Below are 24,112 nucleotides of genomic sequence, written 5' to 3'. Positions count from 1 at the left end.
TTTATGACAACTTAAAAGCTTCTCCTTAGGCAGAAATAGGGTTTCTGTATGTGTTCAGGTTCCTCACTGGTCTAAATATTTATATACAAAATGTGGAAGTGAATAGGGTCTAAATTCTGCACTCTCAATTCTTCCCCTATGAGAGTTTGGGAAACGATGTTCCTGTTGTATTTTTTTCAACATTCTCCCCTCCAAATCTGTGAATAATTATGAATGGTTATTCCATCCAGTCAATGAGGGTAATGTGAATTTATGAACTATATGTCAATTATGAGGTGTTATGGATACATAACCTGTCCTCAGGGAGGTTGTAGTTATTCAGAAGAGATAAGAAAAAACACATGAATAATTACTAATCTTGGTAGAAAGCTGTAAGAGGCATAAGAGAGGCTTATGTGAGATACTATAAAATTTAAAAGCTCTATTCACCAGGAGCATCGGGAATGCCTTATAAAGAAATTGGTGGCACCTGAACTTGGGCCTTTTAAATCAGTACCTCCCAAATTTTCTGTGATAAAAACTATTTCCTCCCCGATCTGTTGGAGGCCAAAATTTGTATAGAGCACAATTAAAATTAATTACTAAGAAAATGAAATGAAGAGAATACAAAATGGAAGGCCAAGTTTTACCATTATGAGATTTAACAGGAATAAATTACCCTGTTGAAGTGTTACCCTCTTTCCTAAATACTCCCTCTCTGTTTTTGTACTCTGTCTCATTGCAGGGTGGTAGACATTTCTTAGATCCCCATCCATGGACCCCAGTTTGAGTAGCATCACTTGAAGGACATGTAGAGAAAGGAGATTATATTTGCGGGGGGAGGGAGCAGGAGCAAAGACATAGAGGTGGAAACATTACACAGAGCTTTCTTTCACTTCTTCAAATATTTGCTATTTTCATGTCTTCCCCTTGCTCCCTGTTTGGGAATGTGTAATAACAGGTGAACTGAGGGCACTGGTCCAAAGCCACATCATAGATGGAATGGGATAGGATATGAAAAACATGGCATGATTTGTATATAGGTATAGGACAACAGTGGGAAAAAAGAATTCTGGTTCTGGTCCTTTCTGTGCCTTTGACTGGCTAAGAATTAGTGAAATGTTCCCCATCTGCTTGAGCCCCATTTCCCACCTTGGTAAATCAAAAGTGTAGAGCAAATGTTTTCTAGAATTTCTTTCAACACTAGTAAGTTCCCATAGAAACAGCATTATTCCCAACAAAATACAACAAAGCTAAAAGCTAAACACAAATTGATAGGACAAATGCATGGAGAATATTTTTTAAAAGTCTCTGGTTATATTAAAATATACTAAAAGTGTATCATGCTCTTGTTATTGATGTGGGGGAAGTTTTATATTGGAATCTTAGGTAAACTTTTTTTTTTTTTAAAGATTTTATTTATTTTATTTGAGACAGAGAGAATGAGAGACAGAGAGCATGAGAGGGAGGAGGGTCAGAGGGAGAAGCAGACTCCCTGTCGAGCAGGGAGCCCGATGCGGGACTCGATCCTGGGACTCCAGGATCATGACCTGAGCCGAAGGCAGTCGCTTAACCAACTGAGCCACCCAGGCGCCCCTCTTAGGTAAACTTTTTAAAAGATGATGTTAAAAGCAAAAAATAAGGCTACTGTACCGAAGTATATTAAAAATAAAAAGCAAACTAATATAACAAGAATAAATACCTCAAATATCATAGCAACTAAATACATAGCAATAAAGAAAATTGAACATAGACAGTAATTGTGTTAATGAATATGTGTTAAGCCTTCTGGGAAACAGATATAAATTAAATACTATCTTTGCCTTCAAGAACTATCTTAGTTGCTTACGCTCTCTCAATCTTTGTTTTTGTTTTGCTTTATCTGTAGTATGGAAATAATCTTTAACTCATACTGTAGTATGGAAATAATCTTTAACTCATACTGTTAAATTTTGAGTATTGGGTAAAATATTTATAGAAAGCACTTAGCAGAGTTGTTGGCATATAGAATATCCTCAAAGATCAAAGTTATCCCATGCTTTATTAAAGAAAATAAGATATGCCTATTAAAAATCCATTAATAATACCTGATTTAAATTTAAGTTCCTCACGAAAATAGAGCATAAGTCACAAATTGGTAAATAATCATTGCCAAATAAGGATTATGAACCATGAGAGAGAATGTGGAATTAATGTTTATTGAGTGCTTACAATATGGCATCACTATTTTATTTACTTTATAGGAATTAACTCATTTCATCCTTATAGAAAATATATAACCCTGTAAATGCTATTATTATTTCCATATTAGGAAATTGAAGCACTGAAATATTAAGTAATGTGCCCAACATCAACAGCTAATAAATTACAGGACTTGATTAGAATCCAGACTCCACTCTATACTTTTTTTTTCCTTCTAAAAATTTTTCCCTGGCTTTATTGAGATATAGAGAAATCAAATGCACATAATCAGTGTCCATAACTTGGTGGCTTTGGACATGTGTATACATTTGTATTTCTGTCACCACAATCCAGGTAATAAACATATCCATCACCTCCAAAAGTTTAGGCTGGATAATTAGGAAAGGTTTTATGGAGGAGATCAGCTTTGGCTACACAGAAAATAGAAGAAGAGTATTCTCTTCTGAGTATATAGAATGAATAAAATGAATTGAGGCCAGGATTATTTAAGGAAAATTTACTTTAGGTGGAAAATATCTACCAAGTGCCTATAATGTGCAAACTACTCTGCTAAGTGATCCGTATGGCTATAGGCAGACACGGATCTTACCTTTAAACGTGCCTATAGTCTAAAAGAGAATATATACAGAGTGATAGTGTTTAATCCTAGCACAAGACTGAGAGTAACAAGTGACTTAATTGAAGTTCAGCTACAGTTCTTTGAGAATTCAGAAATAGGAGAATAGACATCCCCAGGAAGGAATGGAAACATGTTTATAATGGTTAGCCTTTGAGTTAAGTCTTTAAAGGTATGCTAATAGAGATTTGGAAGAGGGGTGATAGTAGAGAAATGTCATTTCTGAGGAGGGAAATTTTAACATGATACAGAATAAAATCATTAAAGTGAATCATCAATGTGGGAAGGAACAAATATTGGGAAATAAGGTTGGAGAAGAAGGCAGGAGTCCTGATTGGATTCTGGATTTAAAAAAAAAAACTATTAAATATTTGGGGCAAGGTTAGAGAAATTTGAATATGAGCTACATATTCAATAATAAATCAATGTTAATTTCTTGAGTATGGTAGTGGCATTGTGGTTCTACAAAACAATATCCTTGCTTGTAGGAGCAACGTATTGAAATATTTAGGGTGACGTGTCTGCAACTTAACTTTGAAACAGTCTAGATAGATGATAGATCGATCAGTAGATCTACACATATAGATACAGATACAAATATAGTTATTTTGGGGAGGGCAGAATCACTTTAGATTAAAACAGCTAGAGATGCCATTACCACACAACTACCCGGGACACCATTCTTCCCCAAAAATGTATTGAAGCCTCACCAATGAATTATTTTAAGACTCCTTTCTTGGGTGGGAGAAGTAGAGAGAGTTACATTCCTGTGCCTTCTAAACCTGAATATTTTAATGATTACAGTGCATCTTTGACATTTCCCTCTCTTGTGTATGTTTCCTTGTTTCCTACTGGACATATACCTTTTCCACTGCTGATGAGATGGTAGTCATTAGGGTGGTGATGATAGGAGCCGATATTTATCAAAAGCTCTATTCACAGTCATAGTCTGACTGACAGGTCTGGTGATGATGTCTTCATTTTTTAGGTGAGGAAACAAGAGTCAGAGTGGCTGAATGACTTGTTCAAGGTTACGTAGCTAATAAGTTTCAGCATTTGGACTCATTCTTCTCATCTCAAGTCCATGCCGATCCGTTACCATTATAGAAAGGCATATGTTGTTCCTGCAGCTTGTCAATAGTTGGCTATCCTGCCTCATGTCATCCTTTCCCTCCTGATGTCATGATCTTCAAGTGAGAGACCATCTGTGTCCAGGGCTGTAAGTTGTGTAGCTGGAACGTCAGTGTCACTGGCGATATATTTTCACTGGGTATAACACCTGAATTAACTGATGTGGCACTAAGCATGGGCTTTTTGCCATGGCTCAGATACATACTTTATCACAGCACACCCAATACCTTCCTATCAACCGTGTTAGCTGACTAGCCCTTCTGTTGACCTTGAGAGAAGGCAAATTGCTGATAACTACAGCACATCTTGTTTTCTTAGGTCAGTCCTTGATAAATATTACAAGTGGGAACCTTCAACTGAGTCTCAGCTTTTTTTTTTTTTTAATGGTTTCTTCTAAAAAGGTTCTAGTTTTAGTGTTTCCATGCTCTCCCTCTTCTATCTTCATCAAAATCGGGGATTGTGGCATTACAGTATTAGGTAAGTACTGCCACAAGGAATGAAACCCATCATGCAGCAGATGGGTAAGTCAATATCTTTAAAGGAAAGACAAAATTCCCTCATGCTCTGAACATTTTCCATCTATTTAGGCTTATGTAATTGGGCTATAGAAGATTCCTAAGTATTTTTTCCATGGGTAGTGGAGTCCTTGAGTGGGCCTCAAAGCACTACCTTGTAGGGAGAAGAAAGGAAACATACAAGAAAATTGGAGGTAGAAAAGTCTCATCTGATTCAATAACCAGGCAGTGGGCCTCTGGCCCAAATCATTTGCAGCAAGGCTTCCATCTTAGAGCAACCTGTTTCCCTGGGCAACTAGAAAAGTATGTTTATACTAAAGGAGATTCTCAGTTCCAGGGATAGATGTATAGAAAGAACAAGAGGTGATGAACTATGAATTATTTTAAGTTCGGGTAAACTGCAGAACTTAAAATGAGAGGGAGGATTTTAAAATTAGCTACTAAGATGAATATGGAGAAAGGTATCATTGCCAGAGTATTAGGGAGCTTACAGGGCTAGTTGTCATGATTGGAGCTTATATTTTTCAGACAGTTATGAGGGGGGAAATGTAATGGAAAATTGAGTTTGTCTCTAGATATTTTTGCCACGTCTTTTGAATTTATCCAAGAGTTTTCCGTGTTAGTTGACACACCCAGAGCCTCAAAGTTTTGTGCTTTCATTCATTTTGAAAGACAAAATATGTTTGTGTAAGAGAGGTTCTACATCTATCCCTATATACATGGCACAGTTCTCCCCCCAAATAATGGTGTTCTTGTTGTGCAGACCCTAAGACCCAAGACAATACTATTGGAATATAGTATCTCTGAAAATGAGAACTGTAATATATCTGAGGATAGAATGAAAATATCTACCAGCTTATTTTTAAGCACAAAGCTGTAATTATCTTGGCATTGCTTACATAGTGTTGTCTTATTCCTTCTTTTAAAAAAAAACTGAAGAGTGTGAGTCTCAAAACTGTTTAGGGAGCTATTTGAAGAATCCCTATGCCTTCAGAGCAGCACTAGGTAAATTCTCTTCACAGAACTTGGCATTTGTCTAAGAATTTTTTTGTTGTTGTTTCTCTTTGAGTATTGTTATTGAGGTATATTGGGAAAATTTGCATAAAGCCAGAAGTTTGTTCTGGGGGAACTAGGACAGTGGGACAGAAGTGGAACATAAGATACAGTGAGGGCCTGGCATGTGGTAGGCCTCAAGAGAAGAAAGGCATGGGTGGGCATGTGCTGTAATTACTTTATTAATAAAACTAACTCACCGTGCTTGGTGCTGTGTATCTTCTCGGTTGAGAGCAACATGGAGGTCCAGTGAATGTCCATGAGTAGAAAGAGTGCCCCAGTCAGTGAGGATTGGTAGTCCATTTGTCTTCGATACTTGTAAGATGGGTTGATAAGTGAGCATGTGTGGGGGACTTGGATGATGACGCTTAGGAAGCTACAGACCACTCTTTGAGGTATGGTTGAAGGTGTGGAGGAAAGAAACCTGGAGCCCGGGTGCTGCTGGAAGATTGCCATGTGGAAAAGAATTAAACTTGGGATCCATGCCTCCAAAGTTAGCAACAAAGCAAGGCAAGTGCTGGGAAGCCAGCGAATTCGTGTTCAGTGTAATGAATTAACATTTTGAGCAGACAGAGACAAGTTCTTGGAAGAGTCTGGGCCTGAGCCCCATAACCCCCTGCTGGGGAAGTGGTGATAGGTATTCAAGCTTTCCATGGACAGTGAGATTGGATTTGGAAAGTGCTGTCCTGCCCTGGGCATCTAAACTGGCCTGGGAATCAGCCTCTTGCATCCAATTTCTTGTTCTACCCCCAGATTGTCATTACTATTACGTGATTACAACTGACATCTGTAGAACATTTTGTAAAGCACTTTCATACTTGTTATATCATTTGAACTAGACAGCAGCCCTTCAAAACACAGTATTTTTTTCCCCATTTGGTACATGAAGACACACAGGATCTGAGTAATGAAGGGACTCCCCACTCTCCAGGGCCACCACCCATCCCTACAAGTCAGAGATCCCAGAAGCATAGCTCCCAAAGCACAGCATTTCAGTGAGGCCCAGGCCTACTACTCCAGATCCTGTTCTCTTTCTCCCCCATCACACTCTTCTTCCCACCATGTTGCTAGATAGTCATAAACTGGGAGGTAGATCAGTGAACATACTCTATGCTTTAGCGTTCTCATCAGTACAAGGAACAGTGTGTCTGGTTTGAAAAGTGCTTAGGGGGTCTCAACTGAGAGGTGCTAGGTAATTTGTTTTTCTTTGTTATTATTTTATGCCAAGAAAATAATTTCCAAAGTGCTCCTGTCAATTACAAACTGGGAAATGACTCCAGGTGGGCAGTTGTCTTTAGTACGGATGGAACCTGAGGCCTTAAGCATCCTATTTTCTCAGGAAAAAAAAAAATGACCTAATTAATTAAAAACCCCAAAAACCACAATGGAAGAAAAATTAGAAAATGAGTGGCTTAGAGAAAAAGTTATATTGATTTGGGAAAAAATGGATTTCTTGGTTTTGTTTCTCTCCAGCTCTTTGTTTAAGGTATCTGTGGGTCGTGGGAATAGAATGTTTTCTAGTTAATGAGACATATTAGATATATTTCCTTTTGTGGTAGTGATTTCTGGTAAGATGTTTGCTTGGGGCAATATATGTTTACAGCACTAAATAAATAGTCCTAAGCATTTATGTGTTTCATCTTAGCACACGTTAATTTTTAATTAATTTGGCTATATAGTATGTTTTTAAGCATTGATTTGGGAACCTGGACTTACAGTGTCATAAAGAAGAATTTAATCTTAGAAACCATCTAGAACAATGTTTCATTTTCCAGAAAACTGAAGTCCAAATGACTCATTCAAGGTCATACAGCTGGAAGTATTTTAAACTCGAGGACCAAAAGTTCCTTTCTGAATAAAGAAGAGAAATTAGTCTCTGCTAGTGCGAAGAGGGATGGCAGGGCTATTCAGAAAGGTGAGGAAGTGGGTTTGCCTGACATTTTTGTGAACCCATTCAAACTTAAGTGAAATATGCATTGCCCTTAAAAATGATAAAATAAAATCATTGACTTGTTAGGACCTATGTGCATATAATGTCCTGAGCTCCTTGATTTTTAAATACAAAATTCCTGAAGAGATTCCCAGTATCTTTTTTTTTTCATTTTCATCAAATTTCTTATTTGTAATATTTAATGTCTATTTTCCCCACTAGAATGAAAGTCTGAAGGCAATAGTTTATTTCATTCACTGCTGTGATCCCATCTTCACTTCTAGAACAAGGCCTGACTGATAGGAGATGTTTAATATTTGTTTCATTAATTAATGAACATATAAATGAAAATTGTGAGTAGACATTACAAATTCCCTGTGGCAGGACATGGTATAAAGTAAACTACAGAGGGAAAATACTTCATTTGTTTAATAGACATTTATTTAGCACCTAATGGAATCATAAAAGGTTAGAGCTGGAGAGAATCAGAGACTATCTAAGGAAAATCCCCTCAGTGTTAGAGATGATGAAACGAATAAGTTTTCTAAGTTGCAAACTAGATAGCGATAGAGCCATGGATTATAATTCAGACTGCCTCATTTTTTTTTTTTTTAATCACTTAAAGGTACTGGAGAATGTGTAGAGTAAGATACGTTTGCTACATTCATTGAACTTTCAGTGAAAATTAAATTGACACCTTGAACTTGATCTCTTTTGCATGCGTTTTCTATTAAAATTAAGGATTGAAGTTGGTCAGTTGATGGATTACATAGTTGAGATGTTCTAAGTTCCCTCATTTCCCACTGTGGGGTTTATAGTCTTTGGTTCCCAGGCCAATCTCTTAACTCCTCAATTTTCTGCTATTCTAATCTAATTGAGTCAGATGAGCAGGGCATCACATTGAAAGAAATATCCTTAACCCATGTTTATGTGTGTTTTCCATAGCAACCAGCTGTGAAAGGTCATTCACTTCCACTAGACCCCTTCCTGGCTGTGAACCACCACCCAGATGGCTGTTTCATAGATCTTTATATCAACAGCAGACACCCACTCATTCAGTTACATTGAGATCATCATTCCCTTCATCAGAGAATGAAATGTAGAAAAGAGATTCCTAATTCATAATGAAACTTTTTTTTTTTTTTTTTTGTCTAATAACTGACAGCAGACTTATCATTCTGGGAGAGAATGAGCTGGCGGGAACACACGTTGTGTGACCAAAAAAAAAAGTTCCAATTCATAGGTTGTTTATGTTTGTGTGCTGAACTATGTGGCTGGAGTTGAGACCTGAACCTGCAAGTGCTAATTATGCATTTTCTGATCTTCAACACACAAATACAAATAACTGTGAACTCTACTCCCTTTACTCTCCATACCATCCTCCTTCCCCCTCACCTGCTCTTTTCCCACAACTTCCTCTGAAACACACAGATAATCATCTCCTTCCAGATTCTGAAGTGACATTAGATTTGTCAGAAGGGCTAATTAATTGTCAGCAAAGCCATTGTTTGAACATCTGTGGAGTTCTATTTGATGGGCGTCTATTGTACTTTTAATTGAATGTATTCACTCATCTACAAATATTTACTGAGTGCCTACTATACACCAATCATTGTAGTGTACGCTATGGGAAATAATAGAATGTAACGTAATGGCCGAGAAGATAAAGCATTGTTAAAGCCTATAGCACCAAGGGCTTTGGTGGTGAACCAATTTTATGACTGGCAAAGGAAAATACATTGTTTCTCATCCAGGTTCAGGGGCTTTTCCCACTATTACCAGCTGACCTGGGCCAGATTAAATGTCACAGGAGTTCACGTGAAGAGAGACCTATTGCTGGGGAGTAGACTGGTTGACAACATACTATCTGTGGCTAGAATTCCCAGCAAATACAGTTGAATCCTTTTAAAGAAAAACAAACAAAATATCCAAGGCCAATAACCTGGGAAGACCCAGAAGCAGGTCCAAATTAATGACCTTATTCCAATTCTCTTCCTAACTGACTCCAATGTCAGTCATGTTGTATTAAATTCTCCCAGATTTGTTACAGCAGTACGCAGCTCTAAGCTCAGACCTCACTTGGTTCTCTAACCATCAAACCTTCAATCTGTCCAAATCCTGGACTCAACTCCACTCTTATCTGTAAGTGAGCATCATGTGTTAAATTTCAATGAGAAGACAGAAACACTGTGCAGGAGTGACTTGTTGAAGGAGGCTAAGAGGATGCAGTAGGCTCGATGTACTAGAAAATGGCTATTAACCTCCACTGCCTCTCTTTCTCTCCTATTTAGCCTTAGGATCATGGCAAAGTTAGAGAGACACATAGAAATCATATAGCTTCAGAGCCTCCCATTCTGTGATAATTGGAGGCACCTTCATAAGTTTTACCATATACATGAACTATCTGTACTATTATTTGCCTAATATTTCTGTTTAAATTAATGAACTTTTTAGCCTACTTTATCTTCATCCATATCAATAATGCCACAATTTGATTTTACAGTTTGAAATATGTGCTGCTTTTTCTCCTTAGAACACATTAAATTAAATACCATATTCAAATTTTAAAATGCTCATCCATGAACACTGTAATGTTCAAAGTATTGAGAAATGTGGATGTAATTCAACAGGAAGACAAACTGGTGGAACACCATGATGACATAATTGCCTCAAGGTCACCCACTGAGTTGACTTTTACAAAATAAACCTTTTTTTGCACCTAGAGTCATTATGTTATCACAAGAGGCAGGGTAGTGGTGTAAAGAGCCAGAAATCAAGCATTCAGGGGCCAGAATCTGGGCCTGACACTATCCTGCTGATTTGCTGTGACATCTTAGTCCAACCCCTTTTCCAGGGGCTTCATCTTTTGTATTAGGAGATCGAACTACATGATTTATAGGGATCCTTCAGCCCCTTAATTTTTTTTTTTTTTTTTTGCTTCCAGTACTTTTCACGTATTGCCCTCTCATACATCATTAAAACATAGATGGATAGGAAAACAGCTGCCCTTTTTAAAATTACAACATTGCTTGCGTCAGAGTTTCATAGAAGAATTGGAAAATTAGCTCAAGAATTCTATTTCCTGGACCATTTTATATCTGCTCAGTACTGTTCCTCATTTCTTAAGGTTGTTGAGAAGGTTCACTGCATTTACAGTAGCTTTAACTGTAAGTTAATAAAAATAAAATAGGATTACAGAACATAAGGAATACTCTTTACTGAGGTGGGCACTCTAACATCACTGTTTAAGGATTGTCCTGAGTCTGTAATGTTGTTCACTAATGTTACTTGGCCTACATAAGTGAGGTTAATATTGGTAACCATAACTGTGACAGTGGTCTTCAGCATAGATAATACAGCACTGTCATAAAAACGAAGAGTTCATCTTTTGTTACATGGCACCAGGAAACAAGCACCGGACTTTGAGTCAGGAAATCTGAGTATAAGTTCTGTATCTTATCCGTATGACATTGTGGACATTTGACATTTCTGGTGTGCTTTAGAACATATTGGTACACATTATCTAAAGACCTTATTTTGGCAGTTTTAAGATTAGAGTTATCATCTTGCCAAAGAAACCAACTTATCCAAGGGCAGGTTAAGAGATGGAACCAAATTCTTTATTTAGGTTTTCTCTATTAAATAAAGTTTTCAGCAATTTTATTTAACCTCTTAACCTTTCTGAGTTTCACTTATTTCACCGATTAAAGAAGATCATTATTCCTGTTTTATATACATATTGTGAGGATTAAGTAAAATCAATAGATGTGAAAATGCATTCTAAACCGTAACAGATCAAAAATTTGAGAGCTGTTAGTATTGTTTCCCAGTGCAGTATATGGCTTGATTTATGCCATTTATGATTAGTGTGTAATAATCAAGCTCTCTGAATTTTTAATGTTAGTATTTGTCTCTCTTTGAATTAGCATGTTGTGTTTTCTTATGGTGTTCTCTTGTTATTGGAATATCATTAGAGGATACAGAAAATGTTTTTCAGTTGTGTGTGAGAAAGCAACACACAAAGACATACCACAGTGTCCTCATTTGCTGAGCAAACTACTCTTGCTTTTTAATGTGGAATGCAGAAGAACTAATTGAAAAGAGACAAAAATGAATTTTGACTCAGATTGTGCAGGATGAATCATAACCCACTTTCTCATCTGAGATGTGAAGAAAAAAGAATTAAAGAAAACTAACCACCACACAGCTTTACTGTCAATGTCAGCATAATCAATACAGGGTGTTTTTTAACAGAACAAAGAGTGCATTACTACCAGGCTGAGAATTGCAGGTAGTAGAAAACCAAGTTAATTTTTCTTTGTCTATAGTCTGCTTGAAATTGCCTTTCTTTTTCTGCCTTGGTTAAAATATTGTAATCAAGAGAGTTTGGGACCTATCAGCAATTTTTGCCCAAACCATTCAGAAATGTACTGATCTCTATTGAATAGTTAGGGGCCAATCAGAGACTAGACAAGCGTGGACCACATTCTGTCCCACTGTCCTTTTGTCAGGCAGTAGGGACCAGGAAGACAACAAAGCAACAGAAACATGGCCACGGTGGAATTGCTGCTTCCTTGAATTTAACTTACTTGAATTGTTGATGTGAATAATTAAAGAAAAATGAAGATTTTGTCCTGCTGGAGTCCAGGATCCAAATATATAATTTACTTTGCTTGCAAATGTAGCTTTTTAAAAAATTTTAAAGGGTTTTGTACAGAGAGGCACTATAGACTATCCTAGGATGTGGTCTTCAATTCCTAAGTCAGAATTAATTTCTTTCTAATTCTTTTTTTTTTTTAAAGACTTTATTTATTTATTTGAGAGAGAGAGAATGAGAGAAAGCACATGAGAGGGGGTAGGGTCAGAGGGAGAAGCAGGCTCCCTGCCGAGCAGGGAGCCCGATGCGGGACTTGATCCAGGGACTCCAGGATCATGACCTGAGCCGAAGGCAGTCGCTTAACCAACTGAGCCACCCAGGCGCCCCAATTTCTTTCTAATTCTTGTTAACATTATATTTTATTCATAATTTTGTGGCCTTTATTTCTCATGTATATGTATATATATACACATATATGTTATGTATGCTATGTAATATACATATAATATATATAACTCATATGTTTATGAGTCTGTGTCTCCTACTTTACCTTAAGATCACTGAGAGGAGAGGCCGTATCTTCCTTATGTTGCTCTTTCCAAGGAGCAAAATGAGGTAGAGCTAATGAAACCTTAACTTTTTCTATGCCACTCCATCAAGACTTTGACTTGCAAGGAAGATTCTCTAGCCTGACTTGATTCCAAATATTTCTACTAATGCTCCTGTTGAAAAGAGGACGAGCACATATTAATCACTTACTATATACTACAAGTTTTGCATGCATTACTTGTATTTGTTGACTATAACCCTATGATGTGGGTACTGTTCTTCAACAGATGAGGAAATTGAAGCAAAGGAAAGTTAAATAATTGTCCCAGAGTCTGGTAATTATTGGAGTTACAGTTTGAACCTAGAGCCCAGTTCTGAACCCCCAGATAAACTGTGCCTGTGACTAGTTTGCAGAAGGTCTGGTAGAAGATTGGGCCCACAGAGCCCATGCTCATCATGTGCATTTTCTGACAAATTCCATTTTATGTCTCCTTCTGCTTCTCTCAGGGGATTTTTCAGTATGATACAATTTCCTCTGATTGAAAGGTCTCACCACTGATGAGGCAGGGGGTGGAAATCCAGGTGCACCACCACTCTGTTTGCACCACACCAGATGTCTGCGGGGACACTGTCTTGGCTCTCCCATAAGAGTAATAGTGCCCAGCTGTGCCACTTAGTCCACATGATGTAAGACAAGTGCCAAATGTAATGCTGTTTATGATAGCAGTACATAGATCTACAGCTCTATTCCTCTGTTCTCTCTTGAACTTGAAAACTGGTTCTTGTGATTTTAGCAATACCTACACCCACAAACCCCCTTCTCCCAACACTTCATCCCAATCCAGTGCTGCCTTCATTCACATGTGGGAATAGTTACTTATAATTTTTATCAATCCATCCGCACTGGTATCTTCTAGTCCAGTTAGCCTTAGGAAAAGGCCAAGTCCAGGTCTCACTGCCAAAGTGGAAATGAGAGAGAGCAGGGAGAAGGGAACTCATCTTGAAAATAAGGTCACCCTATTGATATATCATCAGTCAGAAGAGTTCAATGCAATAACAAGCAATTGGCTCGCTCAGTCGGAAGTTGATGCTATTTTAGGCCATCAGCAGGAGTGTCAATGTATCTGTGAATTTTGGCATTTTATTTCATTAAGGTGGTTCAGGAAGCCAGACACTGATTAACTGATTCTTCGACTTAGTTCCCACTCCTAATTTTGGATGTGTGGTGTCTTCAGGCAGCTGTTGTGACACCCTGATTCTAAAGAAAACTTTCTGTGCTTCTAAAGCAACCTTGGGAACAGTCTACCCCACATCCTGCTCTCCTGGAATCTCCCATGCTCTACATCTCTGGTCACAGGTGGTGTGGAGATACTGTTGCTTCCAGTTCTTCTCTGGCAGATCAAGGAAATACAGCTCAGGTGTGTGCATCCAGCTTCCATCCAAAATTTGTCTGTACTAGCAGCATTCTCACGGACACATTGAGCTCAAGGTGGATTTTCATTTGGAGATCATGTAAGAAGATACCTATGGAAGCAATGCCTTCAGCGTTGCAGTTACTTTCGAAGTCAAGAGATTCCCTAGACAGGCCACGAGATTTGTTTAGGTAAGACTAGGAAAATTCTAAACTTTTTGTTGTTGCTAAGGGTTTGGGATCTGAGTTCATTTATAAACCTGCCTTGACTGAGAAAGATGAAGATTTCTAGGTAGGAAATGTATGATACTTGTTTATTCCTTCATTCCTTCATAGTTATTGAAGGCCTGCTATGTGCCAAGCCCTGTGCTAGGCATTTCCATTCAACATTAGTCTACAAAATGGAGGCAGATATGTTTACAAATAACTCAGGGACAGTATGATAAGTGTGTTACTGGAGTTAGGTGAAAAGTACTATGAAAGGAAAGAAGTTAGAATGGCTCACTGTGATTGGAAAAGTGAGAATGGTTTTCCAACAGGTGATGTTATGTTCTCACATGGGCTGAACGTGAGTGGAATTTTCCAAGCAAACCATGACTTTAAGGACATTTCAGACAAACAATCCAATGGGTACAGAGAGATCAGAAAATTGCAAAAAATACATTATGATGAGAGAATTGGAAATTGGAGGGGAAATGAGACCAAGGAATGACCAGTGGTCACATCAAAATGGCTTTTTCTTTCCTACTAGAGAGTGTACAGTCTGTCTCGAAAGCCCTGATAATCTCTGAAGGATTTGAACAAGGGGATGACACGACCTGATAGACACTGATTAAAAATCACTCTGGGTACTACCAGGGGGACAGGTGTTGAACAGGAGAGGTTTTGGTGACTGGAGGTCAGTCTGGGTGTCATTTGCATTAGTCTGCAGGGAATGATAGGAGCCTGAACCAAGGCTCCATGTTGTGACAATTCAGGGAAGAGAGAGAGGGATAAATTAAGGCTTGTTCTTGGGGTTCTGTCTTAGTTTGAGGATGATATAATTATTAAGTGAGGTGAGGAAACAGAAGTTCAGTAGTGATGTGCCATTGATTCCTAGATGTGGTACTTATTGGGAAGCAATTGAATCCCATCCATCAATGGGTATAGAGCACCTCTTGTGTACAAGTACTGCTGGAGACGTTGGCACAACATGAGTGATTCAATTAAACCACAAAGCCTGTGTTATGGGGCTTTCATTCTAGTAAGGAAAGAACACATAAATAAGTCAAATCTATGGCATGTCAGCTGGTGGTATATCCTATAGGGAAAATTAAGCAGGAGAAGGGGGATAGTAAGTGCTACAATGGTGGTGCAGATGGAAAAAAACACAGTAAATAATGTGACAAATATAATCATGAAGTTCCTATTGTTGGTGAAATCTGGTCTGCCTAATTTTGTTTTCTTGCCATTTGTGTTTGTTTTATAAATTATAATTTCTCCTAAACAGCAACTAGCAACATCAACATTTACAAACACATAGATCTATACACAATGCTTTGTGTTGCCAACATATCACATGCCAGGAAAAACAAAAGAAAACAGCAGCTAAAAAAAAAATAAGTATCCAAAACAATTTTTTTAAAAGGGGGAGAAAAATGGAGATTTCCTCAGACACTAATCCTTGTCGTTCAAATCTCTGGATAGTATGAATTTGAAAGTCACAAACAGGAGAGAGAGAGAATCAATATTTGAACCAGTATAATAATTCTGATATTCTTGATGGTGGAGGACTTCAGATGTAACCCAATCCCTTACTTTAGGCAGAGAAATCTTGGCTCCAGCTAGGAAGCAGCTTATGGAAGGACACCCAAGTAGGTCTAGAAGTCAGCTTCCCTGCCAGCCCATCTAGGAATCCTACCATTACCCACCATAGCAGAGAAATCCCAACTTGGGGTCTGGGATCTGACTTCTGGGTTTGAACTTCTACTTTACCACAGCGACCTTGAGCAAGTTTCACGTCTCTTTGCACTAGTTTCTTCATTTGCAAAATAGGGATGATTATAATAGTATTTATGATAGTGTTTTTGAGGTTTAAATAAGTTAATAGTAATATGTGTAAATTACTTTCAGCAGTGCCTAACATACAGTTAGCATTCAGAAAACATTCACTACATTATTGCAATACTTTAGGGTATTAGAATGGCACGATGTAGATTGCTTGGGCTTTGTGTGTTTGAGCACAAACTTGAAACCAATCTCTGATGAAGGCTATACATAAGATCTTCTGGAATTTCTAATTAAGATGTTAAAATATTAACTACTTTGGGGGGTCATTGAGTAAATACAAAACACATTAAAATATCTGATTTTTGTTTCATTCACAGAAGTTCAAGAGATTTCATTTTAGAGCTGAGTTATGTGAGATTCTAAACCAGAAGTGGAACCCTAGCCTTTAAAGACAGGGACATGTCTTATTCACTTATGTATATCTAGCACAGATTGGCCTTATCATTGTTGACGGGACTCAGGTACTAAGTACTGACTATGCACCAAGCACCACGCTGAATGCTTTACACAGCGATCATACTTAATCCTCACTGCAGGGAAGCATTTCTATCTGGATTTTACGGATGAAAGCAGTTCTGTACCTTGCCCAAGGTCACCCAGATGAGATGGTACGAGATACAACCTAGATTTTCATCAGCCAATCTCTGTTTCATTTGCTCAGCATATCTGCCTTTAATGGTAATACTTTTCTCACCTAGCTACTACATTCTGCAACTAATCTGAGCTTTACATTACCATCCTTTTCTATGCCATTCCTACTGCTCATTCATAGAATTATCAAATCATAGATAATTTTTTTTTGCTGAAATGATCTGGAGGGAGTTTCCTGGTTCTCAACTCAAAGACTTAGAATCACCTGAGGGAACTTTATCACTGTACCTACACACACCTACCTTGTATATACACTGTGGTTCTGATATAACTCTAGGCCCACCTCTACTGAGGAAATGCTATCAGTCTGAGAAAATTTAGCTGATGGAGTGTGCCACATTCCCCAGATGTGATGGAAAGGGGGAAAAAAGTTTGGAAATTAGTGATCAGTTTTCATATAATGAAAGTTGAGAACCAGAGAGTGACAGTAACATCACCAATATTACAGCTAATTCATTACATATCTACATGTAGATCCTGGGTCCTTCTGACATTCAGCTTTGGGCAGTTTTCTTGGTTAATCCTCAAAACTGCCTTTGAGGAATGTCTGTGTTCTCCTTGATGGTTCTAGAGGAATACAAGGCTAAAAGAAGGGTGTGATTAATTTGCCTGGGATCCCATAACAAATCAGTTGATCAAGAAAGGATAAATAAGTTGATTATGCTATTCTACACCTAGTCACTTGGTTCTAGTTGAGTAACAGCTCATCAATATGGAATGCACACTTTCATAATAGTAGGTTTGTGGGTTGCATAGCTTTTTTGTGTCTGTTTTCAATTTCTGTTCCTTTGATAACTAAACAAATAGCAGAGATGGTGAAACTCAACAGGAGAATTATCTCCTAGATTTTCTGTGATCTCTTTTCTCTAGTGAGTCAGTATGTCTGGTAATGACTTGGTAGATTATAAAGTTATTTCCTTTGTTTGTTAAGTAAATATTTGTTGAAAGCCTAATATGTCCTTCAGTGACCTAGGTGGGCTGAATCAGAGTTGCTATAAATCCTTTCTGAGGGGAAAAAAAGGTGCTGTAATTAATAGGTCTGTTCCCAAGAAATACATAGACTACTAAAGGCTAAAGACTACATAGGCTATATACTAATCATTTTACCATGTGATAAATGTAAAGGAGCTCTGTACAGAATAGCTATGAGGTAGAATGTCTGGTGGCCCTGGAGAGAGTGGAGTTTTTAAGGGGTGATATGTGAGCCAAGTCTTCAAGAGGGAACAGAATTGTTCCAAGTAGGGAAAGAAGGAAAAGATGTTACATAAAGAAGAAACAGCATGTGCAAAAAAATAGAGGTAGGAAAGCATGATGTCCTGGGAAACAGTAAGACATTGCAGACTTCATAGCAGAAGTTCTCTGGGACTAAAGCAAAGTTGAAGGAAAAGTGGTAGGACATGGAAGATAGAGGACTCAGGGTCCAATTATGAAAGATCTGATGTGATATGTCATAAAAAGGATCTTTTGGATCTTTTTCTGTGCAAAATGGGAAATTGTTGACTACTCTTAAATAGAAGGTAACGTCAGATTAGTGACTTTTTTTTTTTTTCAAATGAGGGGATAGCCACTTTTATTGCCATGTAACAGTATTAATGGTCTAGATAACTTTAGAAAGCCAGTTCACAGAAGTAACAGAGCTGGAAATTTCATGAGAACAGATTTAAGGCATTTGTGGGGTGAGAAAAAAAGGTACTGCTATCTTTTTTCTCACAGTTCAAAACAGGAAGTGCCTAGGTATGCAGAAATGCAAGTCAAGTCAACTACGTTTTTAGTGAATCTTGCATGTATGTTGATTTTTCCACATCAGCAGTAATACTGCTGAATATTACTATGTGAATAATCCACCAGATTCAACTGTGGAGGGGGGTGGGTATCAACAGATTTTAAAAGTGCATACTATGAACAGATTTAAAGGTTATTTTCAATTTGCAAAAAATGTTTAGCAGATCCTCAGAAATCATCCTGTGTGTGTGTGTGTGTGTGTACATGTGTACATGTGTGTTCCTTGTGCTGGTCCCACCTTCAAGCAGAAAACATTTCAAGCTCTCCATGCCTACTTAATAATTTGCCTGTGCTTAGGGTGATAAGTACCTTGAAGTCATCTCCTAATTCTGTCATTCTCTTGATGAAGAAAATGATGTCTAGAGAGAAACAACAGTCTAAGCCACAGCCACCAATGCCCAAGCTAAATCTTGTTTCCATTATCTCTGTAAACCTCATTTCCTTTTTGCATCACTTATTTGCAAAGTGTTTGGTAGTCATCAATTGAGTGAATAATTCCATGGTAACAGATACCTTGGTATACTCACTTATAAATGTAGAAACAATAAGAAAGGACTATTTGGGGCATTTCATAAGGAAATATTATTGGATCTATTATGGATAACCTTAGCTAAAGTCATCTCTTAAAATAGTAGCTGGTAGGGCATGAGTGTGCCAAGCATGAGAATACGTTAAGCCTTCTCCCCCTTTATTTTCATCCTCACATTGGTTTAACGTGATAGGAGAGGGTATTTTATTGATTCTAAAGGATTGGGTCAGTATTAGTTTATGATGCCTGTATTAGTTTTCTATCACTGCTATAACAAATTACCAAAAACTTCCAACACAGATTTTTTATCTTACAGTTCTGTAAGTCAGAAGTCCAACATGGGTCTCAGTGGGCTAAAATCAAAGTGTTAGCAGGGGTGCGTTCCTCTCTGGAGTTCCCAGGAGAGAATCCATTCCCTTTCCTTTTCCAGCTTCTAGAGACTGTCCACATTCCTTAGCTTATGGTCTCCCCTTCCATCTCCAAACCCTGCAATATAGCATCACAGACCATTTGTCCATAGTCAAGTCTCCCTCTGACCACAGCTGGAAAAAGTTCCCAGATTTTAATACCCATGTGATTCGATTGAGCTCACCTGGATAATCTCAGATACTGTTTCTATCTCAAGACCTTTGACTTAAACACATCTGCAAAATTCCTTTTGTCATACATGGTAACATATTCATGGGTTCTAGGGATTAGTCTATGGTTGTCTTTGGGAAATCATTATACTGCCTACCACAGTGCCCTTCTGATGAATTCTCAATGGTTTTCTAAAGATAACAATGCCAGGCTTGTTTCTGGGGCCATGCGTGAAGATGCCCCCAAAAGTCTGTTTCTTAAGGGGCCCAAATCTTCCTGTATATTCTAATCTTGGAGCAAAGGAAAACTTGAGATTTGCTTGTAAATTTTATAGTGCTAATAGCTCCACTCTGAGAAAGGTCATTCTGACTTAAATAACTATATGAAGATTTTAGAGTATTTAGAATATATTTGCTGATTCCCTAGTCCTTTTGATGGAACATTTAAGCATATAAGTATTTAGAAGCCCAACTCTGGTTTCTCCCAACAAATTCCATTTTGGTCCATTCCTTCTCTTAAGGTATCTAGGCTTTTCCCCTCCTTCATTCGTTCCTTCCCCACCCCCATCCCCCTATCCTCCTTTCTTTCCTTCATTTAATTTACAGAGAAGTACTAGAAGAAAGGAAGCAGAGGAGTAAGGAAAGAAAGATGTGGGTAAATAAATGTGTTAAAGAGTGTGTAGATAAACAGAAGAGGCCAGAAGGAGAGGTTTTCTGTCAAGGTTCCCATACCAATCTTAGGTAGTTTTATGAGACAGTTTTATTTTCTGAAAATAGTTAAGACAGGAATTCAAGAATTGAGGAGGAGGAGTAGGTCCATTAAAGACTAAAGGGAATTAAGGAATTTAGGACTGATACCATGGAAAAGGACATGTTCATCAAAGCATCTAATTCTTTCTGACTTAGAGAACAAACATGGCTGTCAAGTGGAAAAATTTATTTCTAATGATGAAAATCAGATGAGATAGAATTCAGATATAAATGAAGTTATTCCAGGATCTAGATAGGAGAAGAAATAAGGGGATATGTTTTAATAGCCCTAAAGATACACTTGCATTTACATTCCAAAATTCCCTCTTCCAGGAACCACTCCACACTCTGAATTGCCATACTAATGCTAATTGATTATGATAGTTAGATTAACCAATATTGATCATAAAGGAATATCCTACTGAAATGAGAAAAGACAAAAAATTTTACAGTATCTGGTTTATATTTCTTCTTCACAAAATGAAGGTGAAAAATGTATCTCCTACCGTGCTATGATATAGATCAAGCTGAATAATACTAGTGAAAATGTTCTCCAAACTACTGGAATTGTAGATGTTCTTCTTCTTATTCCTCCTCTATTACCTCACCTTAGAGATAATTTATTTTCTTACTTGAGCCAGAGAAAAAAATTAGACCAGCCACTACTTTGGTCATGGGTATCAAAGTGGGAGAATCCCAAGTAGATTTTAAACTTGGTGAGAAAGGGCTAGAACTATTTGCCCTGGAGCTCCTGCTGCCATAGCCATGCCCACAGAGGTTTTGAACTTTGTTGCTTTAGGGATGGTTACCTTGATAGGAGTTCTAAATTCTAATCCAAATCTCAATGTGAGTATGTACAAGTAAAGGGAGCCTTCCTAATTTCTGTGATGTGGGTAGTTATGTCTACTGTAAAGAATTCTCAACCTATCTCAGGAATTTTGTTTTCCTTCACCGAAACGTGTGTGTGTGCGCACGCGCTAATAGTCTTCAATTACAAAAACATCTGTAGAAAAGCCAAACGATTATGTAATACTTCTGAAAATAATTTACTGTTTCCATGTTGCCCTGTAAGTCTGTACTCACAGAACATGTCCCCACAAATCTGTACTAAAGTCAGTTTTTAAAAATTAGGCTTCCCTGTGATATTCTCTCCCTTTATTTAAGTTGTGTTTTGTGCCCTTCAATACATTTTTATAGATTTTCATCTAAGTCATACCCATTTTTTCAACAGTATTATTTCAAGATAAATCAATTTTGTTGCTATTGTGCATTCTGTTTGTTTCCATTTCTCAGTGGCTATTGCTTATATAAAAGGAAGCGCTTGACTTATGATTACTTATCTAAATACCTTAATTATTAGTTCTTTAACACTTTTGTGCAGTCACTTGGATTCTTTCAAACACACAGTATTATTTACCAATTTTATTTTTCATTCTCAATGTGTTGCTTATTTCATTTTCTTGTCTTATGGCTTAATTACAATTTTTTGAAATAATTTTGAATGATAATGATAATATTGGACATCACTTCTTGTTACTTATTTTAATAGCAATCCCTTTAGCATTTCATATTTTTATATAATGTTTGCTACTAGTTTTAGTCAAATGCTTTTTTTTATAGGAAATTTCATTCTATTTCTCTTACTTGGATTATATCAATTAGAAATGGCCATTAAATTTTATTAAATTCTTAGATTTAATCAACCTTACTTACATTTTTTTCTCCCTTTTTTTTTTTCTCATTTAAATGAGTTATGTTAGAATTCCTAATGTGGATCCATCCTTGCATTGTAATCCTTATTTTATAATATATATTACTTAATAATCTGGTAACTTCAAGTTGTTAGTGTTATTCATTTAAAATTCTTGTAACTATATCCATAAATTAGGATTGGTCTATTCTTTTCTATTCATATGATATTTTGGTGTGGAGCACAAGATAAAATCCTAAAATCAGCTTGAAAACTTTCCATTTGTTTATATGGTCTAGAATAGTTTGAATCATTTCGAAATTATGTCTTCCTTGAACATTAGGATAAACTGGGATTTAAAGCCATCTATCTGTTTTATTTGTAAATCTTTAACAAACTTTTAAGTTTCTTCAGTGGTTATTTATGCTGCTGAAGTTTGGTTTTGTTTCTGTTTTACTTCTATTGGAATCCATTTGGTAAATTGTATTTCACTAGAAAAATATTCATTTCATAAAGATCTTTAACAGTGTTAGTATGATGTCGATATATTACTCACTTATAATTTTTAAAATGTCTGTCTATATCTTTTTATTTTGTCTAATTTTCTGGTTTTCACTTTAAATTTTTTTAAGAATTTTCTGGTGTGTGTGTTTGTGCATATGAAGTTTGCTTGTTTCCTAACTATTTCTAGGTGTTTAGCTTTATTAATTTTTACTTCCTACTTTGTTTTAGCTTATTTATTTATTAATTTGTGTAGCATTTTAATCCAAGTGTTAGTTCATTTATTCACTATCTTTTTGTTTAATAATGAAAGCAATTACATTTATAAATATCCTTCTGAATTCCATCTGCATCCCATGGGTTTTGATATATTTTTTTAATTTACTATGAATATTTTATAATTCAGCTGTTTTTCCACCTATGACTTATTTAGAAATTTATTTCCAAGTTATTTTTATCTTTTTTGCTATTTTTCCAATTTTGTAATTGAAAGAAATTAAGCCTTGAAATTTATTACTGACATATAAATTCCTGACTGAGCATTATACAACTTGCCCTGCTCATTGCTGAATTTGGTATTTTGTCAGCTGGGAACACTAAATACCCCCACTTAACTTGATATTTGCAAAGCTCAGAGTAGCATTGGGGTTCCTGTACACTTTGGCAATTGCCCCATGGCTAATTTGGCCAATTTCCAATTCCTCAGGGAGAGACAAAGAGTTGTCTCATTGCCACCTGCTATTAACTAAATGCTTAGGATTCAGTGTCCTAGGGGTAACTGGGAGACATAGGAATGGGTTATTGTGGCAGCGTGTGGAACCTCCTTCCCTGGGGAATTTTGAGAGCAGCAAAGAACCATCTGTCTGGGGTGGTTTTAAGAGCAGCCCTGCCTAAAGGCAGGTGCATGGATTAGATGACCTGTGAAGATTGTCATCCATCCCAGTGACTTCAATGGAAAGGATGCATTTGCTGAGTTTGAAAGGAGTCCAGGAGGAACACTGATAGGTTTGGGGAGCATATGGTCAAGAGCCTGCGGGTTTTCAGCCCTTCTTGAAATTGGAGCCTACTCAGTGTCACTCTGTGCCCCAAATTAAAAATGCCATCTTCTACATGTGAACCTAACAATAAGTTATTCCACCTTTATAAGTTATATGCACATGTAGTTCAAACTGGAGTTGTTCAAATGTTTGATCATAAATAGTTATTTTTTTAACAGATAGCTCAACTGATCCATGCCTAGAAATTTAGATACTCTGTTGAATCTGATTCTTCTGGTTAAACCAGATCATCATGACTTGGCCTACTAACCTTAACTTTTCTAACCGTGTTCCTCAGCGGTTATTCTGTGTTTTTCAGGCAATTTAAATGTCCTGATTAATCCTTCAGTAAAGTTGTCCTAAGCCTCTCAACAATAAATTTATTATAGGTACAATTACAAAATGCTTAAATAAATTAACCAAGCTAAACTACCTGTATTGTTATCATTTCCATCATGTGTAATGTACTAATCTATTTTAAAGTCATGGAGAAAGAAATGCCTATCTAAGGTGAGGGGCAGCTGGCTGGCCTGGTTGGTAGAGCATGCGACTCTTATTCTTT

The 24,112-nt window shown here is 37.1% G+C and overlaps 1 protein-coding gene across 6 annotated transcripts in view; it reads left to right on the top strand.

Moving 5' to 3' along the window:
• LPP (LIM domain containing preferred translocation partner in lipoma) overlaps positions 1–24,112 on the top strand; it is a 666,907-nt gene that overhangs the window by 498,292 nt on the left and 144,503 nt on the right. The gene's annotated exons all lie outside the window — the stretch shown is intronic.

Source organism: Mirounga angustirostris, unplaced genomic scaffold (genome assembly GCF_029215605.1).
Source record: "Mirounga angustirostris isolate CCGP_5_RB_7025 unplaced genomic scaffold, mMirAng1.0.hap1 SCAF_1, whole genome shotgun sequence".
NCBI lineage: Eukaryota > Metazoa > Chordata > Mammalia > Carnivora > Phocidae > Mirounga > Mirounga angustirostris.
Note: the sequence above shows the minus strand (reverse complement) of the source record. Positions and strands in the feature narration are given on the sequence as shown.